Source organism: Mauremys reevesii, linkage group 1, assembly GCF_016161935.1.
Source record: "Mauremys reevesii isolate NIE-2019 linkage group 1, ASM1616193v1, whole genome shotgun sequence".
Classification (NCBI taxonomy): domain Eukaryota; kingdom Metazoa; phylum Chordata; order Testudines; family Geoemydidae; genus Mauremys; species Mauremys reevesii.
The window spans coordinates 107322185-107347309 of record NC_052623.1 but is presented as its reverse complement, the minus strand read 5'-3'; the positions used below and the strand labels follow the sequence as shown (position 1 = coordinate 107347309).

General features: G+C 43.6%; 3 long non-coding RNA genes across 6 annotated transcripts in view; 2 read left to right on the top strand and 1 right to left on the bottom strand.

The window, feature by feature from the left end:
* Nucleotides 1-1939: 1939 nt before the first annotated feature.
* LOC120376468 lies at nucleotides 1940-3858 on the bottom strand. Its single transcript, XR_005587348.1, has 4 exons — nucleotides 3820-3858; nucleotides 3462-3541; nucleotides 2522-2630; nucleotides 1940-2401 (listed from the first exon to the last, which is right to left on the bottom strand). It is a non-coding gene; the product is annotated as an uncharacterized LOC120376468 (long non-coding RNA).
* On the top strand, nucleotides 3853-4750 carry LOC120376479. Its single transcript, XR_005587355.1, has 2 exons — nucleotides 3853-4022; nucleotides 4328-4750. It is a non-coding gene; the product is annotated as an uncharacterized LOC120376479 (long non-coding RNA).
* Nucleotides 4751-5622: 872 nt separating this feature from the next.
* The window catches only part of LOC120376490, a 35542-nt gene continuing 16039 nt past the window's right edge, over nucleotides 5623-25125 (top strand). For 3 of the 4 annotated variants that reach the window (XR_005587358.1, XR_005587362.1, XR_005587373.1), the window contains exons 1-5: nucleotides 5623-5643; nucleotides 18439-18523; nucleotides 18644-18802; nucleotides 20005-20116; nucleotides 23985-24068. This is a non-coding gene — a long non-coding RNA (uncharacterized LOC120376490). Of the gene's footprint in view, nucleotides 5644-17834; nucleotides 17945-18438; nucleotides 18524-18604; nucleotides 18803-20004; nucleotides 20117-23984; nucleotides 24069-25125 lie in introns of those variants that run through there. The other variant, XR_005587367.1, reaches the window with a different exon arrangement.

Sequence of the window (25125 nt, the reverse complement as noted above, 5' to 3'; positions counted from 1 at the left end):
TTTCTGGCTGATCACAGTTAATTTAAAACCTAGCAATGTGCATGAATAGGTCACACTGTCAGCATTAAACTTCATCTGTATGGTGCAGTTCAATCACATAATTTAGTTAAGTCCTTCCAAGGCTCCTCCCAGTCTTCTCTAATCCTAACTAACCTAAATTAATTTTGTGTCATTTGCAAATGTTGCCATCTTAGTGCTCATTTCATTTTCCAAATCATTAATACTCGTTCAGACCATTACTTTATAAGATAGTAAAGTCCCCTAACCCCACCAATACTAACTTTATAAAACAAGGATGTAAACCCTAAAGACATCAGCATTCTCCAGGCACAAACCTCAGATATCATGTGCCCTCCTTACATGACACATTCCTTGTACTACAAATGTAGCTCTGCAATTTAGCTACAAACAGAAATTGCATTGCATGGATACCAAGACCCCAGTCTTCCAGTCAGATCTAGGCAAGCTGATCTCTGCATCTCACTGACTTTGTGTCCTGACTTCACTGGGGCTCCACATGAACTGAAGGGATCTGACTGCAGTATGGAGGGCAAAGTTTTCTTAACAGATTCTTGGGATAGAGCTTGTTGAAGATGAAAGTCTAAAGAAATTATATCAACCATTTCTCCTTTATCCACTATTTTGCTGACACACACAGAGGAGATTCACTGTAGTAATGTAGCTGGTTGGAACGTTGTTGATTAAATACGGTGTTTCGTTGAAAATGAAACGTTTCATGTGGACATATTGGTTTCAGCATTTTGAATGGGAAGGTTTCTGAGGCCAGGTCTACACTACAAACGTACGTTGGTATAACTATGTCACTCAGGGAGTGTGAAAAATCCACTCCCCGGAGCAACATAGTTATACTGACTTAACCCCCAATGTAGAAAGTGCTATATCAATGTTAGAGCTTCTCCCATTGACATAGCTACCATCTCTCATGTAGGTGGCTTCACTACACTGATGGGAGCTTTCCTGGCAGCAGAGTAGCATGTTCACTAAAGTGCTACAGCAGCACTGGTGCAGCTATTTAAGTGTACACCTGCCCTGGGTTCCAGGGCTCTCTGGTCACTTCTGATGAGAGACCGACCCGAATCAAAAACCCGCCCTTTTAATTTTGAAAACAGACACGTTTTGAAACCTTGAAAGGTGTGAAAACAGAATTGTTGTCCTCCAGCCAGCACTATCTGAAGCAGTGCTGGTTTGTCCCTAAACATTTGTGCTCCCCTGATTTCCAAGGCTCCTGAGGCCAGTTTGCCCCACAACATAATTTAAAACAGACTCCAGACTCCAGACATTCCACCACCTGGTAATTGCCAGAATACAGCACATTGTGCCTACACCCCCCGGATAGTCAAACATTGAGGAGGCTGAAAAGGGGTGGCAAACAGCCATCTATGCTGGCTTGACACCTCTCAGGATTTCCCTATTCATGTAAAATCCTTTGCCGCTTGGGACCATTGCATAGTCTGGAATTGTCCCCACAGTCTTTAACTATATGATCACATGCTATTTTTCAAGTAACACAATAAAATATCATTAGAGATGAAAGACATTTTTCAACCTAAATCTTTTGGTGCTGAAAAATGCATATTTGGGTCAACAGAAATATTTTGTGTATTTGTGTCTAATTTGCTGAATTATTTAAAAAAAAATAGAAAACATCTAAACATTTTATTTTTTCAATTCAAACTGACTTTTTTAAATTTTACTTTCACTTAATTAAAAAAATACTGGAAAATGTGACAAAACATTTCCTTTTGGCTCAAACAAAATGTTTTGTTGTATTCAAAACTTTATTTGTCCTTCAATTTTTCCATTTGGCCACTGAACCGGAAAAATCAGTTTAGATGAATGTACGCAATTTTTTGTGTACTACTCTGCATATGCTAGACAAAGTTCAAGAAAGCTTTTTGTAAGAAAAGAATACACTTCCTCTCTTTCCATATATATTTATTAAAGATTATAACACAGAAAAAAATGAAAAATTGCCCTGCCAGTGTCTAGGTTAAAGACCCATATTTTCTTCTGGGAATTTGGAGAAGGAGGTGGGCTGGAGAATGGAATGGAATTGTTATTATTCAAACATGAATGGGTGGGGAAGTGGCTAGCTATGATCTTTTCAATCCAACCCATTAAAGAAAATCAGCAATTCATATTCCAAAGTTTGTCATACCAGTTTATGCTAGCCTGAGCTTACTTAACCATTAAATAACATATAAGAAAGTTAAACTGCAGTTAACAAATAGGTGAACATAATATCCTCTGAGCTTCTCATTTAATTTCATCTTCTGTGTCAGGATGCCAGTCTACCTCAAGTATTATTCTATTGATTATTATTTCACTTTTCTAAGCAATCTCCTGGTTTGTTCATTCTTGACAAGTAAATTGAGAGTTTCTGGTATAAAAAAAAAAGAAAGCAAAACAGCATGTATTTTTCATTCTAACTCGGACGTGTGGAATATATTTATAAAGTTACTGGGTTAGGCAGTTCTAGGTAGACTCAGATTTTTCTCACCGTAATGGATGAATATTTCCAAGGAATAGGAAAAGTGCCTGGTTCTGTTCTCACTGGTTTTATAACAGGGTAATTTCAGTGGAATTGCTTCTCATTTAAACTGCTGTAACTGAGAAGAGAATATAGCCCAATATTTTTAACAGATAAGGGATAAAACATGGTCATTTTATATGTCCTGAATTGCGACTATTGGATTTGAATGCAGGTATAACTCTCTAAAGGCCTTGCTCTTGCTATTCATTGTATAGGGAGCATAGAGCCCTAACTCAGGCTTTGTGAATCACAGCATTGTTCCTGTGATGTTTTACCTAAAAGGTAGGCATTGTGTTGCTCAGCATCACACTGCCTAAGTTTCTTAGTGAAGCAAGCCACACATGGTCATCCTAATGCAACTAGCCGTGGTGTTAGACCAAATATCATCCGTTAACATTCAGGATCACTGACACAACAAGGCATACAAACATGGACATATGAATGGAAGGAGAATAGTGAGACAAAGATATACCTATCTCATAGAACTGGAAGGGACCTCAAAAGGTCATTGAGTCTAGCCCCCTGCCTTCACTAGCAGGACCAAGTTCTGATTTTTGCCCCAGATCCCTAAGTGGTCTTCTTCAAGGATTGAATTCACAACCGTGGGTTTAGTAGGCCAATACTCAAACCACTGAGCTATCAATGAGTCTGATTTGCTAGTTTTTTTGCTATGCATCTCATTTCACCATATATCAATTAATTGACATCTACTATGCTCTGTAAATGGATTATCAGCAAATGTGTAGCTTCCCATAGCTTACGTATATGAATTTTTTACTAAATTAGTCAGCTGAGATTCAGACTCCTTGCAGTAGGAGGAAATCAGAATCAACACGCTTGATTCAAGAAAGAGATTGAGAAGTGCAGGAAGGAAAAAATCCAGGCCTTTCAAAGCTGTATTACATACCATACATGCACACTAGTTTGGGGCACTGTAACAGCATGCTGTTCTTTGGAGCTTCTGTGTATGTCTCAAACCACTTGGCCCTATAAGGAAAGAGAAGAAAGTGTATTTTCTTAGCAGGGACTGATGCCATCTGTAGTCATAAAGGGGTCACTTGACTATCAAAGTTAGCTGCCTATCTGCAATTCTGATCCCTCCTGGTCTCTTTGAATGCAGCCCCCATCTCTGGTTTTAGGCCTTGAGCTGTTACTTTTCTTGGGGTGGAGTCATGTGATTTTCCCACTCTGCTACCAGGTCCTGGGCTACTGTCCCCAGGTACTAGCCATGATTACCTCAGCAATTTCTGATCTAGGATCAGTACCTGTAGTTCTCGTCTCTCCAGGAGCTGTGACAGTAGTACTCAATGACCAGACAGCCTTCTTAAAGCAAAGTATTATTTATTTGGGTACTTTGAATGATTGATCTCAGGCATGAGTCAGCTTCCTTTAACTAGTAACCTTCCTCCCCCCCTCCCCCCACTCCTGCGGCAGAATGTGACACTGTCAAGACAGCAGAGTTCTGCTTGTGAGTAGAAGAAGTTGTTCATACTCTGCGTGAGCCTGAAAGTCTCAGACATTCAGTTTAGGACAAATGTTGTTTCAATATTTAACAAAAAGGGGAAACAGTATCATCTGGCCACATGAGTTCTAACATATTTCTGAGCTAAATCAGAACTGGAAATGCAAAATATATTGTTTGGGGACATTGTTTAGATATTTGAAACTCCCTAAAGAACTTTAAGACCATAAAGCAAGAAATAGATTACAGTAATGTGAAATGTAAGCTCCTCTGTGACCAGTATAATTCAACTAATAATTTTAATTATTTAGTTATTTTTAGAGTACCAGCTGTGAGAAGATCCAACAGAATGAGAAACTGATCTGTCTTAATCTTGTGAGCTTCTGAGGTGCTGTTATCAGGAACCCAGTACAATGTGGAGCACTACAGATGATAGAAGCCTCAGCAATACAACTGAATTGAATGCATGAGTTAGTAATGACTGTCAGAAAGACATTGCCCTACTAGACCTGTTATGGCCTCCTTAATGAAGAAAAGCTAAGAAGGTGCCTGGAGAGAAAGGAAAAGAGACCCTTCTTCATGTTGGAGAGAGAAGGAGGGACAACATAAATAACTTTAGAACAGAGTCCTTAATAGCACTGTACAAGGTTCAGGTTCATAAACCTCCTTAGTCTCAGCCATATTTTCTTTTATTTGCCTACAGGAAGAAAATAAATGTGGCTTTTAAACAAGAACACTTGAAAGTGTCTGATTGATTGAGGCTTCTGCAAAGAATTGGATTTTAAAAGTGCACTTCCCACAATAACTCAGAGGGTCAAAGGAGAGCACTAATCCTTGTTACTGTCTTACATCCAAGTTCCATACTACCATGCCAACTACATCTCAAAAAGGAAATGTGAAACTTAGGCAGCAAGTCTAAACAAGCAGTGAAATAAGCCTTGGATCAGGAGAACTTCTTGCAGAACTGTGGGATTCACTGTGGGCTGGATAAAGGTGATTGCCGTTATCTGACTAGCTGTCCTTGAATTTCTGATGGAAACCATCTTGTAGAAGGTTGATAGGCCCCAAAGACAACATTTTTTTTTAAATGGAGACATGAAATTAGGATTCTAAAAATCAGTCAAATTAAATGGACTGATTTTTGAAAGTGTGGAGCACCCAAAAGCTCCCATTTACTTCAGAAGGACTTCAGCATTTTCAAAAATTGATCCATTTAATTAGGAGCTAAATATGGATTAAGTGGGCCAATTTAATGGCCCCATTTTTCACAAACTCTGACCATATATTAAGCATTCTTAGGTCACTTGCGCTTATACTGCCTACCCCTGAAATCTTATCACCTCACACATGGGTCTGTGCGATTTGACTCAGCCACCACTTTTCTATCCTCCCAGAAAAACAAACAACAACAACACCTGGTGTGCTGTTACAGCTACCCAAATTATTTGTTGCTGTAGTGGGGCATCTGCCCCACTCCTGGAGAACAGGGGTTAAAAGCTGCCAAGCTAAGCTGATTAGGGGAGCTCAATTAGGGCCCAGCTGGCCCTGATAAGAGGGCTGGGGGCCAGGAGCCAGAGGAGTCTCACTCCAGCCCTGGAGGGAGAAGGGCTAGCTGCCTGAGAGGAAGGTACCTAAACTGGAGCAGTGCTGGGGAATAGGGCAAGGGAGCTGGGGAGCTCCAGCCTGGTAAAACCTCAGGCTGCAGGCCTTGTTGAAGGCCTACAGAGGTTCTGGGGCTGCAGAGATACAGCCTGGGAATAAGCAAAGGTCGTAGGTCTTGCCAATGATGAGTGCCCATTACAGACTGCAGTCTGCCCCAGTGAGCAGGGGCTAGATGATGACTGGCAGTAGCCACTGAGGTAAAGTGGGTGAGAGGGTTGGGGGTTCCCCTGGGATGGGAGACCCAGTGTGTCGGGGTACTGCAGTGGGCAGAACCCTGAGGTGAGGGACATGGGGGGCCTGAAACAGGCAAGATACCCTCCTGTAGGAGATACTCCATATGCTGGAGAGCTAATTCCCAAGATGACCAGCAGGAGGCACTGCACTGGTGAGTCTTCTACCTTGCTACAGTTGCTAAGAGTTTATTTGTTGAATTTAGCATTTTTCTTTAAATTAATTATTTCTGGAATGTAGTTTTTTATTCAACTAGCACTGTAGATGTTTGAATGGTATTTGGCAAATGTTTTCAATTAGTTTTCTTCTGTTAATCACTGTCATAGTATGAAGCACATTTTTTCCCTCTCTTTCTCCAGCATCAGAGAGAACTTTAAATGCCATCTTTTGTATGAGAACAAACATAAGTTCAGGTCTTGATTACCTGTGAGTTTTTTTTCTTTAAAAAGAAGAGACTTTCTGTCAGAGATGGAGGATTAGCACCAACATCCTTGATGAATTCCATTTTGGGGAAAATATATTTCTGAGGATCTCCCTGCAGTTTCTCTTGGATATGGTATTCTTTACTTCTCATTATAAGTGTTCTCTAGGGCTTCTTTTTCACAACTATAGATGTTCTGTTGCTCTGTCCCATTAAAGAGAAGGCACATTCCCCCTCAGCTGTGGGTGCATTTCAGGAATAGGTGAAGTGATCGTTCTATTCCAGTTTGTAAAATGTTCTGGGATCCTTCAGGAGAAGGCATTATAGAAATGTACAATTATCTCACATGTCCTTAATTGTATATTTGTATATACAATTGTATATTTGTATATTTGTATACAATTGTATATTTTGAGACTGTGCATAATATTGATAGAGGCATTGCTGCAGATGGAAGCATTGCTTATCTACAGTACCACAAATATGGTATAATTGGCATTCATAAAACAAAAAGCAAAGAATTCCAAACTCTGCCTTACAGATGAGGTAATCAAAGAGATAAGTGAGGAAGAAAGCTAATGCTGAAAGATTGGTTTTGTCACAAATAGATAATAGAATAGATGGTGGTTTTTTTAAAGTTCCCCTAAGCATGTTTTTACTAATTTCAGGAGGTAGTTGTTTAGCTCAGTGAAATACTTCACTTTTATTTAACTTTCATATTTATAAACTATTTTTCATGTAGGCATCATCACCTTAGCACACACCAAGTTGAAACTTTATAAACATTTTAGTTATTTTATAGCTACATGTTGACAGATTGAATGAATCTAATTAGCCCTTTCCTGGTTTATTTCTTTTTTAATTAAAAAAAAAAAGGCAAGGAAACAAAAATATCTTTGTTGCATGCAATGTAACAACTTACAAAAGTGATACCAGTGTTTTAAAAACTGTGGTATGCTGAAAGGGAATTCTATTTGTCATACCTATCTTTGGTTAGTATTCACTTTCTTCTTTAGCTGTTGTAGGACACTTCTTACACATCCCACCTGTGAAGATGTTTCTACAAACGACCTCCAACCCTCAAAGGTTCTGTTGAACAAAACTAACACACTCAATTGCCTCAAAAAACACATCTCTGGCACTATGGCAGTCACAATGGGTCTTGCTGCCGTGTCTGAGTTTAAGAATGCCTGGAAAGTTGTTTGTGCTAGGAAGTGGTCTTCAGAGATGACTGACCTAAATTGCTGCTGCTTGACTTCCAGTATAAAGTTAATAAATTCAGACCATTTAGAGTAATTGATGTGGTTGTATTTTGCCATCAAGGCCTCATAGTTGGTGATTCTGAACTGTAATGTTCAAACTTTCCCACTCTTTATCATAGAGGGTAGTCCTCAAACAGTGTTGCCCTGCCTTGTTTGTTGTCTGCCTCTATCACTAATGAGTTTGGCTGGGGGTAGGAAAATAAAGACTCTAGTCCCTTTGATGAGACATAATACTATTTATCTGCCCTTACAATTCCTCCTACAATTAAAACGGGGGGTCTGCAAGATGGTCTTGACAGGTTCCATGAGTGCTTCATTTATGGGAAGATTTTGGATGAGGCTGACATGTGCATTATGTCCAACAATGTGTGTTGGACTCAGCAACCTCCTCCAGGGGGATTTGGAGCATGTCTGATTCTTTTAAATAGCTCCTGAAATTGCTTAAAATGGTCTCTTGTTGCAGGCAGCGGAGGCATAATGGTCTTGTCTGGAGAGGATGAGGTGTTAGTTGGAGGAATGGCTTCCTGATCTAGAGCCTCTTCTATTTCCTCAAAAGTCTCTTCAGTGGGCTTGCGAGGTCCCACCTCTGACATTGATGGGGAATGTCTCTGTCTTTCCCTGAAGGTACTGGAGCGCTTGGAGTAATGTTGCCTATATACTGCCCATAGGTCCCAGTATGGCCATTGTTGCAGGAATAGCATTGATAGTGGCATCCATGGATGTCCATACCACCCCTGATGTCAGTTCTGGAACAGTATCCAGGCTGTTCCTGTAGCTCTGATCTGATGCTTCCCTGCATGGGTGAAGAGTGTTGGGATGAAAAACCTCTCAGTCCTCATCGTCTTCCTCCTCCCTAGAAAAAGGAGGGGAAGATCTGTTTGCTGGTGCATGAAATGATGGTACCTATATAGCATCAATGCAGAGAAGGGATGGCTCTGGTGCCACAGCAACTATTAAATCCTTATGCCAGAGGAATTGTTGCTTTCTAACAGGGCTTGGTACTGATGGTGGCATCTGTAGTTGTTGCAGTACTGGGAATTGTTGTGGTGCTGGAAGAGTCGGTGTCCATGGTGTCTTTACCGAAGGAGGTAAATTAGTCTTCAGTGCTGGTGTCTCTGCACTATGTGTCACAGGACCAGAAGATGGTGCTGTAAGTTGAGGTGCTCGGTACTGTGATAGAAGAGGCAGTCTTGTCTCTACTGTCCCTCTGAGAGCCTGCCCACTTAGGGTCTTTGGCTTTACTGGTACCAGCAGTAGCAGAAAATCCTGCTGACTTATAGGTACTTAGCTATGGAGTGGTCAGTACTGATGATGTGGAGTGAGTTGAAGAACGTTCCTTGTTTAAGGCTGTCTTTAAAGGAAAAGTGGTAGCTCTTGTCTTCACTCTTCTTTTAGGAGACAGGTCCCCCTCCCATGCAGAGTTGGCAAGGGAGGTCTGTCAAAAGCTGAGGTAGGTGACCAATGACCAGCAGGAGTTTGCAGTTCCAGGTCTGAGGCTGGGTGGAGAGATTTCTTCATAAGGATAAGTTTGAAGTTTAAGGTCCCTCACTTTCCTGTCACAGGCCTTAAGGTTCTGGCAATGGGTGCACTTCTGGGGAAGGTGCATGTCCCCCAAATAATGGACACACTGGAAATGTCTGTCCAAAACTGGAATTGGTTCTCGGCAGGACAGGCAATGTTTAGAACCTGGGCATTCTCAGGTGAAATTATCCCTGAAAGTGATAACAAAAAGGTGAGTGTGTGTGTACATATATATAAATTTGGTAGGGGAAAGAAAGGAGATATGAAAACAAGTTCTAGCTCTTTTTCTACTACTACTACTATACAGTTAATCCTAAATCTAGATCTGAGGTAAATCATGTAGAGCTCTGACTCAGACCAAGAGCAGTTGAAAAGGAACTGAGGTGGGATTGGTCACACAGTGCTAGTTAACCACCACTACAGATGTGAGATGGGGACAGGCATGTATGGCCCAGCCAGGTACTGCTGTCAAAATTCTCCAACTAAAGGCTCAGGAATGCACAATCACCTGAAGTGAAGCATCCATAGGGACATCACTCGAAGAAGAATCAATTATTTCCATAATGCATTCTTTGGCATCTGTCAATCATCCCCTAATTGTAAATTCCATTAACATGATTGGGGATATGCATGAGCACATCGGCAAATCAAGAGGAAAACAGAGGAGAGATGTGGCATTTGTCATAATATCTTTTGCTAAGAAGCCGAGCTGAAGATATCCAAAGAGAATCTCCAACTCTCCTAGGCCAGTAGTTATATCACAATTACATAGGACCTTGGGGGTGATGGTCAGGGACTGTAAATAAGGAGAAATTCTCAGGACTCCAGAAGTAGACATTTCTTTTCCTGGCATATCCTGTACCTATGTTCACATGTATTCAAGTTTTAAAAGCATCTGGCAGAGTGCTGTTTCCCCACCACTGCTACATGCTTTGAACTCCCTCTGGCTTGCTCATGCTTAACCAAGTCATGCCTTATCAAAATAAAACTAAAGACAATAATTCTTGGAAGGCAGTATGGCCCAAAACAGATCCTAGAAGTGGTGTATGTAATGATAATACATAAATACGTAATTCCCACCAGGCAGAAATGTGCAATTAAAAAAATAACAGCAACAAAACCTTACTACTAACCACATATACCCTTCTCCTCAAATAAATAAATAAAGCAAATTTCTTCTGATATTCTTTCTTCTCTGACAGTGACATTGATTATGAAATTAATCATATAGGATATTGACTTAGCACTGGCTTCCATGAGTGAAGATGGGCAAGGATGCTATAAACTTGTTTGTCACTAGGGGTTCAGAGAGATGGGTGCTTCAGGCATTGAACACCTCTGAAGATCAGGCCATGTACTTCAGATGTGGTCTGCCTAGTACTTTGCAAGTTTCCTAGCACAATGGAACACTGATCCATTTGGGCCATTAGTGCTACTGCAACACAAATAACATACTCTTGCCCATGCAGAGATACAGGCCTCTTCAGACACTGCCTGAAGATTGTGCACACTAGTTCTAGTCACCTAACACTACTCACCCACAAAGTGATATTCATCCCTGTGCAATGGCCTTGCACAAGACTTAAGCTCCACTTAAATCCTGAAAACAGTGCTTAAGTGAATAGGTTTTTTTGCACAGGGGTGAAGTGTGTGGTGGAATAGGGCCGGGAGAGGGAAATCTGTGAGTGACGGGAAGGGGATGGGGCGGTGTGGGAGGGGGATGGGAAGGGGATAGGGGAATCACAGGGGGAAGTGGGAGCCCAGCATGCGATGACCCCTCAGCAGCAGCTGGAGCTCCACCGTTAAACAGGCCCATCGAACCCTCATCCTGACAAGTCCAGGTGAAGGGGCATAGGGCCCCTCCAACAAGCCCCCCACACCCAGACCCCCATCCCACTGAGCCCCAACAATCTACACCTGGAGTTCCACCCCATCAAGCCCCATTCCCCCAGCATACAACCCCCCCCATGAACCCCCACACCCAGACCCCCCAACCAAGCCCCATCTCCCCACCTCCAAGAGCCCCCGCTGAGCCCATCCACCATCACCTGGATCCATTTGTAAGGTGCAATTTCATGCATTTTTTGTTTTGTTTTTTGAGTGCAGTTATGAAAAACGTCAGAGCCTACATGTCCACTCAGTCCTACTTCTTGTTCAGCCAATCGCTAAGACAAACAAGTTTGTTTACTTTTACAGGAAATAATGCTTCCCCCTTCTTATTTACAGTGTCACCAGTAATTGAGAACAGGCATTTGCATGGCACTTTTGTAGCCAACATTGTAAGGTATTTACATGCCAGATATGCTAAACATTCTTATGCCCTTTCATGATTCGGCCACCTTTCCAGACGATATGCTTCCATGCTGATGACACTCATTTAAAAAAATAATGCATTAATTAAATTTGTGACTGAACTCCTTGGGAGAGAATTGTATGTCCCCTGCTCTGTTTTACCCGCATTCTGCAATATATCACATGTTATAGCAATCTCGGATGATGACCCAGCACGTGTTGTTCATTTTAAGAACACTGTCACTGCAGATTTGACAAAACACAAAGAAGGCACTAATGTGAGATTTCTAAAGATAGCTACAGCAGTGGTTCTCAAACTAGGGCCACTGCTTGTTCAGGGAAAGCCTCTGGTGGGCTGGGCTGGTTTGTTTACCTGCCGCCTCTGCAGGTTCCTGGCTGTGGTTTGTGGCTCCAGGTCAATGCGGGCTGCAGAAAGTGGTGTGGGCCGAGGGCCCAAGGTTTAAGAATCTGAAGTGCCTTCCAAAATCTGAGAGGTACAAAGTGTGGAGCATGCTTTCAGGGGTGTTAAAAGAGGGGGAGGGATAGCTCAGTGGTTTGAGCATTAGCCTATTAAACCAAGGGTTGTGAATTCAATCCTTGAGGGGGCCACTTAGGAATCTTGAGCAAAATCAGTACTTGGTCCTGCTAGTGAAGGCAGGGGGCTGGACTCAATGACTTTACAGGGTCCCTTCCAGTTCTATGAGATAGGCATATCTCCATTTTTTTTTTCACTCTGATGTGGAAACTACAAAACCCAAACCACCAAAAAAGAAAATCAACCTTCTGCTGGTGGCATCTGACTCAGATAATAAAAATGAACATGCATCAGTCCACACTGCTTTGGATTGTAATCGACCAGAGCCTGTCATCAGCATGGATGCATGTCCCCTAGAATGGTAGCTGAAGCATGAAGGGACAGATGAATCTTTAGCGCATCTGGCACATAAATATCTTGCAACACTGGCTACAACAGTGCCATGCAAATGCCAGTTCTCACTTTCTGGAGACATTGTAAACAAGAAGTGGGCAGCATTATCTCCTGCAAAGGAATCAATTCTGAAGCACTTAGAGGAGAGGAAAGTGATCAGGAACAGTCAGCATGGATTCACCAAGGGCAAGTCATGCCTGACTAACCTAATTGCCTTCTATGAGGAGATAACTGGGTCTGTGGATGAGGGGAAAGCAGTGAATGTGTTATTCCTTGACTTTAGCAAAGCTTTTGATACGGTCTCCCACAGTATTGTTGCCAGCAAGTTAAAGAACTATGGGCTGGATGATTGGACTATACGGTGGATAGAAACCTGGCTAGACTGTTGGGCTCAACGGGTAGTGATCAACAGCTCCATGTCTAGTTGGCAGCTGGTTTAAAGTGGAGTGCCCCAAGGGTCGGTCCTGGGGCCGGTTTTGTTCAATATCTTCATTAATGATCTGGAGGATGGCGTGGACTGTACTCTCAGCAAATTTGCAGATGACTCTAAACTTGGAGGAGTGGTAGATATGCTGGAGGGTAGGGATAGAATACAGAGGGACCTAGACAAATTAGAGGATTGGGCCAAAAGAAACCTGATGAGGTTCAACAAGGACAAGTGCAGAATCCTGCACTTAGGACGGAAAAATCCCATTCACTGTTACAGACTAGGGACCGAATGGCTAGGAAGCAGTTCTGCAGAAAAGGACCTAGGGGTTACAATGGACGAGAAGCTGGATATGAGTCAACAGTGTGCCCTTGTTACCAAGAAGGCTAATGGCATTTTGGGCTGTATAAGTAGGGGCGTTGCCAGCAGATTGAGGGATGTGATCATTCCCCTCTATTTGATATTGGTGAGGTCTCATCTGGAGTGCTATCTCCAGTTGTGGGCCCCACACTACAAGAAGGATGTGGAAAACTTGGAAAGGGTCCAGCAGAGGACAACAAAAATGATTAGGGGGCTGGAGCACATGACTTATGAGGAGCAGCTGAGGGAACTGGGATTGTTTAGTCTGCAGAAGAGAAGAATGAGGGGGGATTTGATAGCTGCTTTCAAGTACCTGAAAGGGGGTTCCAAAGATGATGGATCTAGACTGTCTCAGTGGTACCTGATGATAGAACAAGGAGTAATGGTCTCAAGTTGCAGTGGGGGAGGTTTAGGTTGGATATTAGGAAAAACTTTTTCACTCAGAGAGTGGTGAAGCACTGGAATGGGTTACCTAGGGAGATGGTGGAATCTGCTTCCTTAGAGGTTTTTAAGGTCAGGCTTGACAAAGTCCTGGCTGGGATGATTTAGTTGGGAATTGGTTCTGCTTTGAGCAGGGGGTTGGACTAGATGACCTCCTGAGGTCCCTTCCAACCCTGATATTCTATGAAATGTAATGTTACCAGATTTGCTCATTACTTTGGGGTATGCTCTTTTATTAGGGTTACTCTTCTGGGGGAGGAGGGGATTCTGTAATTCTATCAATGTACTGCTTGTGTCATACAGAGCTCTACTTCTTCCTGCTGCAAATTCCCTCCTGCAGGATCTAGGTTCCCCGGGGCTGGGTTCTTCCAGCCCCAGAATCAGATGAGCGCGCGCGCACACACACACACATATATTAAGAAAGCGCATCTGAGAGGACTGGGTTAATCCGCACTCCAAGCTGACCCGTTATATGTCCTTGGACTCAGTAGGCTGGGTTGAACATCATTTCTAAGCTGTCACCCTCATAGGCCCTTGGATTCAATGGGCTTGGTCGAACAGCACCTCCAAGTTGTCACCCTCATATGCAAGGGGCATTGCATTGGAATAGAGTACGCCTGAGCACGCTAGATCAAGCAGCACTTTCAATCTGCCACCCTTATATGCACCTGGACTCAGCAGGCTGGGTCGAGCAGCGCTTCTAAGCTGTCACCCTCATATGTCCCAGGTTCAGCACATCCCTATCACCACTTTCATTTGTTCCAATTGTTCTGGTAGTAACTCACTTGATGAGCAAACCCCACAGGATTTTTGGGCACTGCAGGAATCTCTTAGCTTAGGTACAAGGATCCTTGCTGCAGAGTGAATGAGAGAGACAAAAAACACTCACCAGGGGAGGGAGGGAGAGAGAGAGAGAGAGAGAGAGAAAGAAGCAACCAGCTTATCTATGAAAGTTATTTTTTGCCAGGTAATAACCATAGGGGAGCCAAACAAACAAAACAGTTATAATCAAATTTAAGTAAGATTTAATATTATAAAAGTTTTACAGTTTTAGAAAACTATAACTGATCACACAAGTCAGGGTCTGAAGGCTACACCTAGGGTGAGAGAGAGAGCTGGGTTCTCATCACTCCGTGAAGCTTGAATCGATCAGGGTTCCCAGGTGGTGGTGGTAGCTGATGGTCCAGAGTGTTGGAGACAGAAAGAGCCTCCAGCACAATCAGTCAAGAGAAGAAGACCACCCAATGGAACTGATGCAGATTTTGGATCCAGGCGTCAGAGCACTTACTTAAGCATGGGTAGGGGGTTTTGTAGGGAAACAACAATGGTTCAAGGAAGAACACTAGATTTGTTTATGGGTAAACTGATGGTTCAATGGAGTATACCAAAGTTGTTTTGTTCAGGGTAGGCAATAGGAACTGATCATTCCTGGCTATGGGTGGTGTTCCTTGGCAGGAGCTCACAATGCAATTAGGGAGCTTCACTATTTTGGATACCAATAAAGGATTTATTACTAGAATTGGTCTGATAACTGCTGAGCTGGGTGTGTGCAGGTGGGTTCATTAAATCTGGAGCAGAGATCCCCCATCATGCAGTGCTTCCCTGCTTTTCTGGTCCCAGAGTTCAGTGCAGTTCTTGCCTTTGAATCTCTATTCTACATGCTGTATGCTAATGGAGATGCATCTCTGTCTCATCTTTGATTCAAATGAGGCTAGGGGAATTTCCTTAATCCTGTCACCCTTGTCCCAAGGGGTTAGGTATGTCTTCCACTGCCTTTTCACTACTTTTTGTAAGTCTTTCTTCTGATTGGTTTTGGTTCAAGCAGAGGCTTGAGCCCAGGAGAAGGTCTTTCGTGAGTCAGACAGGCTGGGTACTGCACCCTGATTCCCCAAGAACACAGAGCTGCTAGGTAACAGTGAATAAACTTGCTTGTCTGAGCGATTGGCTGAACAAGAAGTAGGACTGAGAAGACTTACAGGCTCTAAAATTTTACAGTATTATTTTTAATTGTTGTACATAATTCTACATTTGTACATTCAACTTTCATAATAAAGAGATTACATTACAGTACTTGTATTACGTGAATTGAAAAAATACTATTTCTTGTTTTTTACAGTGCAAGTACTTATAATAAAAAATAAATATCAAGTGAGCACTGTACACTTTGAATTCTATTTTGTAATTGAAATCAATATATTTGAAAATGTCAAACATTCAGAATATTGAAATAAATGGTATTGTGTTATTGTTTAACAGTGCAATTAATCGCGTGATTAATCACGATTAATTTTTTTAATCACTTGACAGTCCTAGTCATAACGCAAAACAACTTTATTTTGTAGAACATCTTTCATAAAACCTATAGTACAGAATTATTTACAGAGTCAGATAGTGAACTAGAGCAGGGGAAAAGAGACAGAGTTTAGTAGCGCTAAGCAAAGGGTGAGGAGGCGTATGGGTGAGGAGGTGTGTTTTGAGCTGAGATTTGCAGCAAGAGCCTTTGATGCAAAGAGGTACAGGAAGTGGTTAATGTGCAAGCTCCCCTCTCCCCCATGCTACACTGAAAATGGAGCCTTCAGTGAATGTGAAGGGAGAACCTATCCAGGAAATCTGAAGCATCAGATTGGCAGGTGGTGAGTCCATAACCTGGGCCAGTAACTGTGGGAGGAGGGGTGGCCGGGGAGAAAAGAAACTTCTAATTATTTTGTGATTTGCTTTAATTTAAATCAGAGTCTAATTTGTTGTCACATGGGATTAAGAATGGCTGCACAAACAATTGTAATGAATTCAGGGTGTTTCAAAGCCAAAGGCTAAACCTGGATTTATCATTGGCATGTGCTTTATTAAGCTTTCTAGCCTATGCGGGGCTTTTTTCTTTTCTTTTTTTTCACCCAGAAAATTCCCTGCTTTAAAGTAAGCTAATGAGAAATAAATAAAAATGAAGCAAGTCTCAACTTAAACTGAGGTATTATATTTGGATGGGTATTTCAAAGTCATGCCATAAGCAGCTGTACCGTACTCCATGTCATTTCGTATTTTTCTGTCTGAGCAAAGAGAAAAACTGTTCTCCGCTATAACATTGATTTGGACCTAATCTGGAATAGCCTTTTTTATTAATATTATACTAAACCTCAGGAAATGATGTCATAGGGCACATATTAGTGCCAAAATACATATGAAGTCAGTTGATTCCATTTATTAAGACCATACAAGGCCTTTGACCTTTTACAGTGCACAGGAATTGGGCCAGCTGGCTTACAGACATTCTTTTCTACTAAATCTGCTCACTCATATCTGTTAGCAACTTTTCATTTCATCAGGGCACAGGGAGTACCAGAATCATAGCAGAGTTTAGCCTGATTATACTTAGACGGCAGGGCTGGCCAGTAGAAATGCATATTGCGTTGTCATAATGACATGTTCATTATAGGTGACTGCTAACAAACTCTCTGCTTTTTTTAAGGTAGGTCAATCTTATACAGCTGAGAACCTGGAAATAATCAAAACAGGAGTCAGTTCTGCAAGCCCACATTCCTTTATAGACCAGAAAACTTTATTTGGCAGGAGCTTGTCACTGGCAAACATCACCTGAGTACAAAACCATTTATGTATGAATTTTCAAAAACTTGTATAGGCACAAATCCCTTTATGTGGTGCAAATAGGAAACAGGGGTGTAAATGATTTTCAGAGGGGTTGTCTGGATGCTTGCACAGCATATGCATGACAAAAGATAAGAGGGTGCATATGGACTGTTTTAGTGGACTGAACCCCACACTTCCTGAAGCCTATATACATACATAGCAGACATATTCCATACAAACAAACACAATCTATGTGTTGCATGAATGGGTTGGCTGTTTGCAGCTCCAAGAAGAACTTTACTGGTAGTGACACTACTCAGGGGTCTTGTCAGGATTCCTTCCTTCTAAGGAACTGCAGCTCACCAAGCTGAGGGCTGTGATGCTGGTAAACCAAGCGCCAGTTCTGGCGAAGGCCATACGTGTTAGCCAAGAACTGACAAACTCATAGCTGGAAACCAAATCAGCTCACCTGTATGTTAGTTCTATTCACAATAGGTACTAGTCTTATAAGAATGTATCAAGTGTTTAGACACTTGTAAGTTGCTGCATGCATTAATCTCACTTGCAATGTCTGTACTCCATGCTATTAGGAAATATGTAAGTTTTGCTTTATAATTTTGAAATATTTTGCTCTGAATTTGTGAATCCAGGCATGGGAATCATCCCCCTTCTGCCCATTCAGGAAGCCTATCAAGATTAAAGAGGCCATTAAGAAACACTGGGACACAAAAGATTGGCGAGTGGCCCTATCCCATCTTGGAAATGCTAAGTACAAGAGAGGTCACTTCATAGACTGGAAATGTAAGGTCATGGTTACAGTACAGAATTATATTGACCTAAGTTATGTCAGCATATAGCCACCACAGTAACCAAACCGCTTCTTGTGTGTCCACACTAAGCTCCTTGTGTCAGCGGTGTGCATCCTCTCTAGAAGCGCTTGTACCGACTGTAGTGTCAGTGTGGGGCATTGTGGAATGGCTTCATAAGCAGTGCAGTGTCTACATTGACACCACGGTTGACCTAACTACATCGACAGTGACTGTACGCCTCTCGGGGAGATGCAGTAATTAAGTTGGCATAGTGGCACAGTTATGTGATTTTTAAAGTAAGTGACCATTTACCACTAAGTCCAACTTGCCTCGATGGCAAAATAGACTGGAAAACCTAAGGAGACTGTCTGTAACTCCATGGTAAAACTGATATATTGATCCAAGAGTTCACATTTGCTAGTTAGATGGTGAAATCTAATTATAGAACATACTAATAATTTGGGGTATCTGCCTTGTTTTTGATAGTCTGCCCTAAGGTAGGCACTCATGGTCATGAGCCACTCCAGACAGCGTGATAAGGGCATCATGATCCAGGGAAGATAGTTACTAGGTAAGTATTGATACAACATTGTACTTACTCATTTATACAATTCTCTAATGGCTTATTATGTTAAAATTTCCTTTACGGGAGACAGGTGCTTCCCTCTTCACTTCTGGTTTATGTTGTCAGTACATCATCCCCATACTCTTGCAGAAGAGAAATTCATCTCAGCTTTTAAGGACCACCGGATATGAGAGAGAGACAGAGAGAGGGAAAGAGAGGAAGAGAGATTGAACTAGTTAGTTTATGGTGTCCTCAAGATTCTGTTCAGATGTCTTGACTAGTCAGGTAAGAAACCCTTATAAAGACCTGAGAGGGCCAATATATGATATTCCTGGACTATTCTGCACTTTACACCATTGCCATGAATGTGGGGGCTGGGAGAGACACCCTTGACTGATGAGTGTGATTTTGCTAGGTTCAACTCTGATAAAACCAAGAAGTAAGAAGAAGAGTTGTGCAGGAGTCCTGAATGCACTGATGCCAAGGGCTCTGATCCTTTGAGGAAAATATCTGAGATAAGCTGCAAATTAAATAACACATAAAAAGAAATAAACATCCAGAATCATCATCAGCGACAAGCTGGAACCTAGGACAATACCTAGATTTCCAATCACATTGCGAAATCACCCAGACAATAGTCACTGACTTCTTTTCACCCTGAATAGCTTCACTTTTTGTTCTTAACATCCTGCCACTGCCTGGCTTGCCTGCCTCTTCACTGCTCAGCTTCATTCACACCCGCCCACCATGCATCTCACCTGTCTCATTCCTCTTGCTACTTCTATCTCATCATCCTCTCTCTTTCCTCCTTCCCCTTCACTTTGTCTCCATCTCACCTTCTCTCCTTACTCTTGACAGCTTTTCTCCCATGAACACTGCTTCTTTCTCACTTGCCCAGTTTTCCTTCCACTATCTCTAGCCTGCTGCCTCCAAACACTCTGAAATCACTGGGTAATACTTAGTGTCTGAGGGATTTTTGTGGTTGTTGAGGAAATAGAATCTTTAAGAAACATGCCAGATTAAACCAAATAACTACAGGCCCTTTTTGTTTGAACCTCAGCCTTCCTTTTAGTATCACCCCCACCCTTCTCTTGTTGTCTTCCTTGTTCTGTTTTGTCTGATCGTAGTCCTGTTCTTCCAAGTAGGAGCCACTTACCTGTGTAAAGTTATATGTGTAAGTGCTTCCAGGATTTGGGACTTAGATTGTAAAAATAATCAGGCTGTGGCCAACATTTCTTTGTTTTATAAAGTTCCTAGCATCAATATTAATAATATTAATAGTTGCAAAAAAGTGCTACTCTGAGATGCAGCTATTCAGACATACAAAGGCTCTACACTGTGCATGCACTCAAGTTCATAGCACACCCAGGTATTAGTCAGACTATTGCCAGAGCTATTTTTTTTAGCAAACCTAAGCACTCATATAAATCTTTTCTAAAGAGATAAATGCCTGTTTCTTTGAAACGTTGTTTTTTTTTGCTTTATAGGCTGGAATGAATAAATAAGAAGGCCAACAAAAATAAAAATGGATACTTATAAATGACATGTGAATAGAATGCCAGATCTCCACCCCATGTTAAATAGCTGTTATACAGACAAGTGAGTTCACCAACCCACACAGTGAAGGGGATTAGATGATGAATTTTGTTGTTTACATACACAGAGATTTGGGATCCCCAGTGGAATTCACAAACTACATTTTAAATCCTTTAAATCTTTGTCACTGCTGCCTACTTTCATCTCATCTCCTAAATGGAATGTTAAAACAATGAATATCAAGGGAGATTTTAAAATTCACTGTAGAAAAATAGGGCACTCAGCAGTTTTCAAAACCAGGTATAGAAGAGCTGGTGTTACTAACAATGCCTCCTAGATTAAATTTTAAATGTGCTCTGAATAAAGAGTTTATAGCAGGTGGCTCAGGTTTAGAACAGCAAGTTTTATTTAAAGTTGGCTTATAGATGGTATCTTTCTTAGTAACTCAATGGTTTCTTTAGCCTTCTGACTCATCATCGGGTAGTTGTACACTTTCACAATAGCTTGAAGCTTTACTCAGCCTTAATAACACTGTTCCATTCAGTACAGTTAAAAAGATCCTTACGCTAGCATGAGATTTATTGTTCTTGCAATAAGTGACTTTACAGGATTCGCTTTCACTTACACTAGTGTAACTCCTTTGAGTTCAATGGGGTTACTCCTGATTTTACACTAGTGTAAATAAGAAGAGAATCAAGCTCAGAATATGTAAAATTGATCTTTCAGTGGCAAAGATTTTTTCTTCAGGTACTTCTGTAGTAGTTTCCTTAACCTAAAGGTGTACTGCCAATGGTGAAACTGCTGAAATGTCATAAAAGCTAGCCTGGTAAGTAGTAGGAATCAGAAAATTTTCAAAACAGTGCTACCAAAAACCATATTTAAGACTGCAATGTTTGTTTTTATATATATTCCACTTTAAATATCAGAAACTTTCACCCAAGTCAGTGAGTTATTGTGTGTGTTAGGTCTGTCCCAATGGGATTTAAACTTATGCTTTCATTCTATACCAGGGGTCGGCAACCTTTCAGAAGTGGTGTGCCAAGTCTTCATTTATTCACTCTAATTTAAGGTTTCACGTGCTGGTCATACATTTTAATGTTTTTTAGAAGGTCTCTCGCTACAAGTCTATATATTATATAACTAAACTACTGTTGTATTGTAAAATTAAACAAGGTTTTCAAAATGTTTAAGAAGCTTCATTTAAAATTAAATTAAAATGTTGATCTTACGCCACCGGTCCGCTCAGCCCACTGCTGATCTGGGGTTCTGTTCACCTAGGCCGGCAGTGGGCTGAGCGGGGCCTGCGGCCGGGACCCTAGCTGGGAAGGGTCTGGCAGCCAGGACCACAGACCAGCAGTGGGCTGAGCGGTTCAGCCCACTGCTGCTCAGGGGTTCCATCCGCTGGCTCCTGCCAGCTGGGATCTTGGCTGCTGGACCCGCTCACTCCGCTGCCGGTCTGGGGTCCTGGCCCTGCCCACATACCGTGGGTACCTACCTTCTCCCTGGTTCTGTCCCATTCTCCTCCTCTCTCTGCACTGAGCTGAGGGTGGGAGTGCACTGAGTACAGGGCTGGGAGTGAAGGGTCTGGCTAGGAGCTAGAATGAGGAAGGGGGTTCGGGGGGGGCACTTACCTGGGTACTTACCTGGGCAGCTCCCATTTGGTGTGAGGGGTACAGGTGGGAATGTGAGTGGGGGATACAAGAGCTCCCTTTTTGTGCTCAGGGTGTGGGTGGGGATGGGGATGTGCGGGGTGCATGGGATGTGGGGAGTGCAAGAGTCAGGGCAGAGGGCTACAGGCATGTGAGGGGGGTGCAGATGTCAGGGTAGGGGGGCTGGGTGTGTGTGGGGGTACCAGAGTCAGGGCTGGGGTCATGGAGGGGGTGAAGGAGTCAACAGAGGACTGGGTGGTACAGGGCTCAGGGCAGGGGCCTGGGGTGTGTCTGGGGATGCAGGGCTCAGGGCAGAGGGGGGTGTGTGTGTATGGGGGGGTCAGGGCTGGGTGACTGCCCCCCTCAAACCTCCAACCCCCCTGCTCCTTGTCCCAACTACCCCCTCCTGGGACCCCTACCCCTAACTGCCCCGCAGGACCCCACCTCCTATCTAAGCCTCCCTGCTCCTTGTCCCCTGACTGCCCCCCTAGGACCCTACCCCCTACTTGTCCCCTGATTGCCCCAACCCTTATCCACACCCCCGCATCCAGACAGAGCCCCCTGGACTCCCATGCCTATCCAACCGCTCCCCACCCCCTGACAGGACCCCCAGAAGTCCCGACCCATACAACCCACCGCCCACTCCCTGCCTGCTCCAACCCCTCTCCACACCCCTACCTCCTGACAGCCCCCCCGAACTCCCGACTCATGCAACCTACCCAGCTCCTTGTCCCCTGATCACCGCCTCCAGAGACCCCCCACCCTAACTGCCCCCCCAGATCCCTCCTTGCTCCCTGTCCTCTGATTGCCCTGTCCCCTATCCACCTCCTAACAGGCCCCGGGACTCCCATGCCCCATCCAACCCCCCCTGACTGCCTCCTCCAGAGACCCCCACGCCCCTGGGATCTCACCCACCCTGCTCCCTGTCCCCTGACTGCCCCCACCCCTTATTCAACACTCCCCTCCCCCAGCCTCGGACGTCTTACCATGAGGCTCCCCACTCATCCGGAGCCCTGCCGCCACGCATGCAGCTCTGCCCCTCAGAATGCTGCGCACGCAGCAGCAGGGCTCGAGGTGAGCGGGGAGCATCTTTCCCTCCCCATGGAGCCAAACACTGCCCCGTGGGAGTGCGCAGCCCCAGCCCCCAGAACGCTGCGCGTGCGGCGGCAGGGCTCCAGGGGAACGGGAGGAAGGCGGGGGAGGGCCGATGGCTTGCTGCGCTCAGCCAGACGCTCTGGCCCGGGAGCATGGACCCTGCGGCTTGCCGTGCCGGCAGGATTTTTAATGGCACACTGGAGTCCCAGCAGGCCCCAGTGTGCCATTAAAAATCGGCTTGCGTGCTGTCTTTGGCACGCATGCCATAGGTTGCCGACCCCTGTTCTAGACTGTTATTTTTTTCTTCTTCCATTGACCCACCCTGACAACCGAAGCATATACTGCCTACCCATGCCAGTGTTGTGCTGTATGTAGCTTCTGTATGTCACTCCCATAGGTCCAATTTAATGGCCACACTAGTTCTCAAGAGCAATGCAATCCTCTACCTGCCCACTGATTCTGTGGTTATGCACTCCTTCCCCTTCACACCTCCTTCCTTTGCATGAAAGTGCAAAGATCCTGGACTTGCTCCTGAACTCGCCTCCTGCATTTTTGCTACCAAATGGTTTTGGTTTCAGTGAAGAAGACAGCATTGTATCATTAAAGTCACTGGTCACAGCCTAGAAATACTTCCGCCCTTAATGGAATCCCTAACCAAAATAGCATCCCAATCCAGTCATTTAATCATGAGCAACCAAACCTACAGATTGTACCCAAAACAAGTTCTGAAGCTCCTTTCCTTTGTTATGAAGAAATCTTCTCCTACTGTGATGACTTGAGAGAAGCAAATGTGAGTAGAACTGAGGTAGGGAATGCAGAAGGGAGAAGGAAAAATAATGACTCGGTAAGTTCCCTCACTCCCATAAGGCTCTGGAGAGATAACAGATAGTCCAAAAGGTGGTAGCATGCAGCTAGGGAGGCTGTGTAAGGATTTTTATCTCTCTAGGCTGATCTGATCAGAAGACCTCGGGGAGCCTTACAGTTTACCTCCTGCTGAGTCTCCCTTTTAAGCCTATCTATCAGAGCTGACCCCAGATGAATAACACACGCACAAATGTAAAACAACCAACAACACTTTATTTGCTAAGTGGAGAGGAAGGAAGGGAAAGGGGAATGGATTAATGATTCTGGAGATTCGGAATAACACACAGGCACTTATAATTCAAGATGTTCTTCTACCTTTACAGACATAAGCGATGAAGGGACTGCAGGATCCAGATAACAGAAGCCAGCAATGAACACCGACCATGGATGACAGATTAAATAGACAGGTACATATCCCTATCTTAACGCCCACCCTAACCCACTTTGCGTCGTCCTGAGTGCACAATTGATCTAACTAATCGGACCATGTCCGTGTATGCAAGTTTGCTTTCCCAAAACAACAAACAACCCCAACTTAATTAGTAAGTAACTATTGCAGGCCAATAGCCAGTGCCAACATTGTACCACACTACGAGAGAGAGCTAGACACCTGAACCTCTGACAGCTCAAAAGCTCAAGAGCCAGTATCCCTGGCCCCTCCCCTCATTGGTCTTTATAGGGAGCTGTTGCTGGACAAGGTCAGATTCCTGCTCTTTCCATTTTCCTGCCTTTGCTAGGTACTGAGGAACAAGAACCTGACCCAAAATGGAGGTCTCCTTGTTCTTTTACCAAAACAAAAGGGCCTTTTGATTTACAGAACTTATTTTAACCTTTATACATAATAATTTGGCAAACATGTAAACTGAAATTAACTGATGGTTGAGAGTAAGGATGGAACCAGCTATTTTTTACACATGCTTCCCTAAGGGGAGTCAGTATTTTCCTCAGGAATTCATGTGACAACTAGAGAATCACATTACACTCTCGCCATAGTTCATGATCTCTTTAGAGTCGGGAGTGGTGTGTGTGTGTATGTGTGTGTTTGTAGGTTTTGCTTTTGGCAGAAAAGTTCCTAAGAGACTCTTGTTGACATGGTAGAGCAGAGGTGGGCAAACTATGGCCCATGGGCCACATCCAGCCCCTGGGACCCTCCTGCCCAGCCCCTGAGCTCCTGGCCTGAGAGGCTAGCCCCTGGAGCCCTCCCCTGTTGGTCCCCCTCCCCTGCAGTCTCAGTGTGACATGCCACCAGCGCAATGCTCTCTGCGACCGGCAGTACAGCTGCAGATCCATGGCCTGACCCGGTGCTCTGTGCTGCACGATACGGGGGTGGGGGGAAGGGGAGGGCAGGGGAATTTTGGGTGGTGGTCAGGGGGTGGAGGTGTGGATAGGGGGCAGGGCAGTCAGAGGGCGGGGAACAGGAGGGTTGAATGTGTGCAGGGGTCTTGGGGGGAAGTCAGGAAGGAG